A 7,649-nucleotide genomic window follows, 5' to 3' on the forward strand; every position below is an offset into this window, starting at 1 on the left:
TTTGATTATATGGTAAATTATCTTGACAGATTTTTGCATGTTGAACCAGCCCTGCATCTCTGAGGTGAAGCCTGCTTGATCATAGTGGATGATCTTTTTGATGTGTTCTTGGATTTGGTTTGCAAATATTTTATTGGGTATTTTTGCATCTATATTCATAAGGGAAACTAGTCTGTAATTCTCTCTTTGTTGGATCTTTGTGTGTCTTGAGTATCAGGGTGACTGTGACCTCATAAAATAAATGTGGGAATGTTCCTTCTGTTTCTATTTTGTGGAATAATTTGAAAAGTATTGGTGTTGAAAGTCTGGTAAAATTTTGTTTAAAAACCAGATTGGCCCTGGGCTTTGTTTGTTTGTTTATTTGGAGAGTTTTATGGCTTCTATTTTCTTTTTTCTTTCTTTTTTTTTTTTATTTCTTTATTTTAAAGATAAGACAAGGTTTTACTTTTAAGTGACTACAAGCACACCAACTAACATGTAACAAATGGAGTCCTAGTATCAAGTATTTGGGTTAGGATACAGTAATAGCAACCTCCACAACATGTTCGCTGTCCTAAATTAGCCAGCATGGACTGTGTAAGGCTGGCTGCTGCTTCATGGAGTTAAAAATAGCTATTTAATACTTTTTCATAGATGACACCCCTGACCTTTAAGAAAGTGGGAGGGAACAATTTAGTCCCTTTCTTTCTTCAAAGAATTGGAGTTCTTTTCTACTAGACTAATAACGGAAAAGTCAACATTGCTACCTGTTACTTGTACTAACACATAGGAAAACAGGTGACATAAACTCCTTAAAAACACACAGATAAGATGATGAAACTTCAGGTATGTACTAAATCTGTACAATAATCTAGATTTGATATTCTCAAAAAGCGAACAGACTACAACAGCATAGAGAAATAACTTAATGCCTTCCAAAACAGAACTCGAGCTCTGTGGAGGTTTCCTGTCCTATGAGGACATCTCCCACACCAACCCACAGAGCAGGTGTTTCCACCTCCTATCCACTTATGCGGTAGTTTTCATGGATTTCTGGCCAGACTTCATCCCTGTTCTGCTAAAAGTAGTTCTGGAGGATGGTCATCTTCTCCTGGCTCTCCTTCTCCACCTCACTGCTACAATTGTCACGGGACCCCAGCACAGCAGCTTCCTTGGCCTTGAATTCCTCCTTCTGCAGGTGGTACTGGTCAATCTCAGCAGGCTACCTTCTTTGGTCTGCTTCAGCCCCACCCCCCACCCCACCCCAGTGGTTCTGTCGCTTGCAAGCCTTGGTCACCTCCTGCTGCCCGCTTCTCGGCCTGCAGGAGCTGCTGAATGCCCTGCAACTGACTCGCCATGGCTGTGACAACTCTTGGCCAAGCAAACAGCCTAAGTCAAGGACTCAAACATCAGCTTCTATTTTCTTAGAGGTTATGGGTCTATTTAAATTGCCTCTCTGATCTTGATTTAACTTTGGTAAGTGGTATATACAAGAATACTATCCATTTTCTTAATTTTCCAATTTAAGTAGAGTGCAGGGTTTTTTTTAATATTTTATTAATTTATTCATATTACATCTCAATTATTAGCCCATCCCTTGTATCCTCGCATTCCTGTCTCCCTCCCGCTTCCCCCCTTCTCCCCTCCCCTATGTCTGTGACTGAGGGGGACCTCCTCCCCCTGTATACGCTCATAGGGTATCAAGTCTCTTCTTGGTGACCTGTTATCCTTCTCTGAGTGCCACCAGGCCTCCCCATCACAGGGACGTGGTCAAAAATAGGGCACCAGAGTTCATATGAAAGTCACACCCCACTCTCCACTCAACGATGGAGAATGTCCTATCCATTGGCTAGGTCTGGGTAGGGGTTCAAAGTTTACTGCCTATATTTTCCTTGGCTGGTGCCATAGTTTGAGCAGGACCCCAGGACCCAGATCCACCTGTCATAATGTTCTTCTTGTAGGTTTCCAGGACCCTCTGGATCCTTCTATAGTGCATCCTTATGATTACCTGGATTTTCCTCCATGTCTGTTGCTATGTCCCTGTTTTCATTTCTGATTTTGTTAAGTTGGATATTTTTCTCTCTGCGTTTTAGTTAGTTTGCATGAGTTTGTCTATCTTTTTTATTTTCTCAGAGAACCAACTCTTTATTTCATTGATTCTTTGTAGTGTTCTCTGTTTTTCTATTTTATTGATTTCAGTTTGATTATTTCCTGTTCTCTACTCCTCTCATTATAGGTGGTTATGAGCCACCATGTGGTTGCTGGGAATTGAACTCAGGACCTCTGGAAGAGCAGACAACAGCTCTTAACCTCTGAGCCATCTCTCCAGCCCCTCTCCAATTTCTTCATTTAGGCACTTAGTATTATGAACTTTCCTCTTAGCATTACTTTCATTGTGTCCTATAAGCTTGGGTATGTTGTGCATCACTGTATTCTAGAAAGCCTTTAATTTATTTCTTTCTCTGTCTTCACCAGGTAGCCATTCAGTAGAATTTTGTTCAGTTTCTGTGAGTTTGTAGATTCTCTCTTTGTTTCTGTTGGTGAAATTCAGCTTTAACCTGAGGTGGTTAAAACCCTGATATGATTTAGGGGTTTATTTCAATTTTCTTATATCTGTTGAGACTTTCTTTGTGACCAAGTATGTGGTTGATTTTGGAGAAATTTCTGTGAGGTGATGAGAAGTTATATTCTTTTGTGTTTGGGTGAAATGTTCTGAAAACTACCCATTAGGTCCATTTGGTTTATAAATCTGTTAGCTTCAGTGTTTCTTTATTTTGTTTGTTTGTTTGTTTGTTTGTTAATAACTTGTCCATTGGTGAGAGTGAGGTATTGAAGTCTCCCACTTTCAATGTGTGAGGGTCAACTGTGGTTTAAGCCTTAGTTTTGTTGGTGTTTGTTTGTTTGTTTGTTTATGTGCCCTTGTGTTGGAGCATAGATGTTAAGAAATGAAAAGTCATCTTGGTAGAATTTTCCTTTGATGAGTATGGAATGTCCTTCCCCATCTCTTTTGATTACATTTCTTTGAAGTACATTTTGTTAAATATCAGAATGACTATACCAGTTTGTTTCTTAGGTTCATGTGCTTGGAAAATCTTTTTCCACTCCTTTACTCTGAGGTAATGTCTGTCTTTGATATTGAGGTGTGTTTCTTATATGCAGTAGAAGGGTGGATTCTGTTTTCATATCCATTCTGTTACCCTATGTCTTTTGCCCTGTGTCTTTTTATTGGGAATCTTAATACACTGACATTGAGAGATATCAGTGAATAATAGTTGTTCATTTCTGTTATTTTGGCAGTGGTGATGGATGTGTGTGTGTGTGTGTGTGTGTGTGTGTGTGTGTGTGTGTTTCCTTTTTTTTGGTTTTGCTAGCATGAGATTCTTTATTTCCTATGTTTTCATAGATATAGTTGAAATCCTTGGGTTGGAACTTTCCTTCTAGAATCTTTTGTAGGACTATATTTGTAAACAGATGTTTAAATTTAATTTTATTATGGACTATCTTCTTGTCTCTGGCTATGGTGATTGAAAGTTTTGTTGGTTATAGTAGTGTGGGTTGGCATCTGTCCAGGCCCTTCTGGCTTTTTAGAGTCTCCACTGGGAAGTCAGATGTAATTCTAATATGCCTACCTTTATATGTTACTTGCTCTTTTTCACTTGCAGCTTTTAATATCCTTTCTTTATTCTGTGTGTTTAGAGTTTTCATTATTATATGGCAAGGCTCTTGCTTTGGGTTTCATCCTTTTGTTATTGTCTAGATCTGTTACAGGAGGTGTTTTCTTTTCCCAATTAAAAGCATCTTGTTTAGGCTTTGGCTTTTGGTTTTTGTAGAGGGTTGTTGTTGTTGTTGTTTTATGGAGGTTTGTTGTTGTTTTTGAGATAGCATCTCTCTATATATAACCTAGGCTGACACTGAATTCATGGAAATCCTCTGACCTAAGCATCTCAAGTGCAAAATACCTTCCTAATGCTATACATGTATGTCTAGCACTTGTGAGGCAGAAAGATCTTCTTTAATGCCACCATGGGTTATATAGTAAATCCCTTTTTAACCTCCCAGAGTATCTTTCTAATATTTATAAACAATACTTTAACTCCAGCAAAGCTTCCCTCTACTGTTTTATTGGTGAGTTCTATCAAAGTTCAGAAAGTCACTACAGGTTAAAGCGTTGGAAAGCACCGAGAGAGGAAGAGTGTATTTCCATGGTTTCTAGAGTTAGCGTAATTTAAACCATGAACATCCATGGCTCATTATTATGTTTGGTACAAATGTAATATTGACAACAATACTATTAGCAAGGTGAGCCTATTCACCAACTAAAAGGAACATTATGTGAAGTAAGCATAGAAGTGCATTTACACAAGGCAATATTTCCAGAATCAAACAGGAAGAACTAAGATCAAAAATTGAACCAGGCCAGGCATGGTGGCGCATGCCTCTAATCCCAGCACTTGGGAGGCAGAGGCAGGTGGATCACTGTGAGTTCAAGCCCAGCCTGGTACATACAGCAAGTCTAGGACAACCAATGATACACAGAGAAACCCTATCTTGGAAAAAATTTTAAAAAACAAAAAACAAAAAGTGAACCAGGCAACAATGGCACATACCTTTAATCCTAGCACTTGGGAGACAGAGGAGGGCAGATCTCTTGAGTTCAAGCCCAGTCTAGTTTACAGAGTGAGCTCCAGGAGAGCCAGGGAAACCCTGTCTTGAATAAAAAGGAAGGAAGGAAGGAAGGAAGGAAGGAAGGAAGGAAGGAAGGAAGAACAAAACAGAACAAAAATTGAAGAACCATTTCAATCAAGACAAGTCATCTTCTCCACTCTCAATTAGTACTGTTGGTACAGTTAACACTGAGTTAATACTGTTGTTAGTTAACTAGGTAAAGAACAAACATCTTCCAACATCATCATCTCCTCTTTGTACACTTGGCAGGACAAATCCGATAAAATCATGAAGAAACAACCACTTCCATGGCCTAAGGCACAGTCACTCTGTCCAACAGATTATCTGACCCAACTTACAAAGGTCAGACAATTGAGTAATATGAAAAGAAACTAAAGGCCATCGCTTTGAAAAATCAGATACAAATAAATGTCATTGCTTTCAAAAGGCATGAATATCTGCACTTAGTACTTGACGTTGTCATGGCATGCAACAACATTATAGGAAGAAATCTCTGAGTTACTCAACTTGGCTGCAGACTGCACTTGCATTTGGGGACACTCTGACTCTCAGAATATGTGTATTTAGGTTAGTTGTAAAGGCACAGGCGTTCCCAGCCACAAGTTCCAGAGACTTAGTCTATCCTCTGTATCCTCATGTTCCCACTCAGTCTACCAGATCCCAAGATTGACCCAGCCTGAAAAGAGACCATTGTGCCCTCCAGCACCACCAGAAGAACCAATTTGGGCCCGAGAGAACAGATATAATAGTGAAGCAGCTTTACTACAGGGTCAGGGTCATTGCCACCCAGGAAGCAGAGGAGAATCAAGAGGAGAGGACTCGGTCACCCATTCATCTTCAACTCATACCATTAGGTCTCATCTCAGGAAGAATTTTTCCTAAAGTCCCTGCTAAAAATAACACCTGTCTTCAACCCCTTTCGCTTCTATAATTCTTCTTCCCTTCCTTCCCACACTCCAAGGGGACGAATATGATGGAGATCTCCAATTTGGACTGTCATTCCACCTGTTTTGCCTGTGGCTCTCTGCATCTGCTCCCATCAGCTGCCAGAGGAAGCCTCTCTGATGACGACTGGACTAGGCACTGGTCATGATTTTCATTCTGTCTGGATTGCCTCACTCAGGATGATCTTTTCTAGTTCCATCCATTTGCCTCTTAATTTCATGATGACATTTTTTTAGCAGATGAGTTATACTCCATTGTGTAAATGTACCAAATTTTCTTTATCCATTCTGTTAAGGGACATCTAGGTTCTTTCCAGTCTTGGAAATTATAAATAATATCACTATGAACATAGTTGATCATGTGCCCTTGAGGTAGGATGGATCATACTTTGGATATATACCCAAGTGTGATATAGGCTGGGTCTTGACATTGGTTGATTCCCAGTTTTCTAAGGAACCGCCATATTGATTTCCATAGTATATGCACAAGTTTACACTCATACAAGCAGTGGAGGAGTGCTCCCCTTGCTCCACATTCTCACCATCATGAGCTGTCTCTTGTGTTCTTGATCTTAGCCATTCTGACAGGTGTAAGATGGACTCTCAAAGCATGGCCCACAGAATCAACTAAGTAGGGCTCATAGGGACTCACAGAGACTGAAGGAGCAATCACAATGCCACCATAGGTCTTCACTAGGTCCTCTGCATGTATGTCACGTTGTTAGTCTTGTGGTTCTGTGGGACTCTTAACAGTGGAAGTGGAGGTGTCTCTAACTCTTTTGCTTGCTCTTGTGACTCTTTTCCTCCTACTGGATTACCTCATCTAATCTTTATATGAGGTTCTATACCTAGTCTTGTTGTATATCCCTGGGGGTCTTGCTCTTTTCTGAAGGAAAAGAGGAAGGGTGGATCTGGGGGAGAAGGGAGTGGAGAGAGGGGAAACTTTGGTCAGGATGTATTGTATGAGAGAAAAATAAAATTAAAAAAAAGATGACACCTGTCCACAGTAGGCTAGGAGAATTAATTAATGATCAGAGGGCAAAACCACAGCTATGGTTTAAAGGACAAAGCTGTCTACACTACTAATAGTTTATTCAGAGAGCGTTTGGGTTATAATACTGTGTATGATGTACAAACTCACTGTATACAGAATCATGAGCCATAAATAATTCAAAAATCTGTTGCTTAGACCTACTGTCATGTTTTCTAATGCACCCAAAGATGCACAGTTACACACAAAAGAAATACATAAAATTATAATGCATAGACTAATATATTTTCTGTATTACCAGTTAGAAGACAAAGTGAAAAAAAAAATCTCTTCATTTTTAAAACACACTAAGGTCCACCATATGCCTAGGACCATAACAGAAAGGGGGACATGGAACTGGATAAAAGAAATAATCAGTACTCGTTCATGTATTAACATCTTATGATGCAGAGGGCTGTTGAGCTGTACTGCACTCCTGGATGGACAAATACACAAATTCTCCCCAATTTAATTCATTGATGAAACAAATCCAATTTTTTAAAATCCTGATTCCCACCCCACCCCACCCCCCACTCACCTTGGAACTTGACAAACTGTTTTGAAGAACATTTCCCACTTACTTTTTCACAAAGGAGTGCACGTCAGTCAGTGGCACACTTGTCTAGCATGTGCAAAGCCCTGGATTTGGTCCTCAGCACTGCAAATATTGACATATGCATACAGTCAAACTATCTCAAAGCTGGCTAACTTTACCACTGTTTTTTGCTTCCATGGAATTTTCTAGCTGATTTGACAACATGAAATGGGAATCCAAAAGTAGAGCTTCTTTGTTCTGCCCTCAGTTTACAGTTGGACCAACAGTGCAGCAGTGCCAGATCAGAAGTTGAGTGTTTGCAGCCCAGTGCTGGCTTTGGCCTAGAGTGAGTAGTACATGGTCAGTACTGCCTTCCAAAACCCTTTCCCCAGCAAACAAACATGGACAAACATGATCTGAATGTATGTCCACTATGCTGGGCAGTGTCAAGGAGGAGGACAGCCTCCCACCCCCA

The sequence above is a fragment of the Acomys russatus genome, chromosome 5 (assembly GCF_903995435.1).
Source record: "Acomys russatus chromosome 5, mAcoRus1.1, whole genome shotgun sequence".
Lineage (NCBI taxonomy): Eukaryota > Metazoa > Chordata > Mammalia > Rodentia > Muridae > Acomys > Acomys russatus.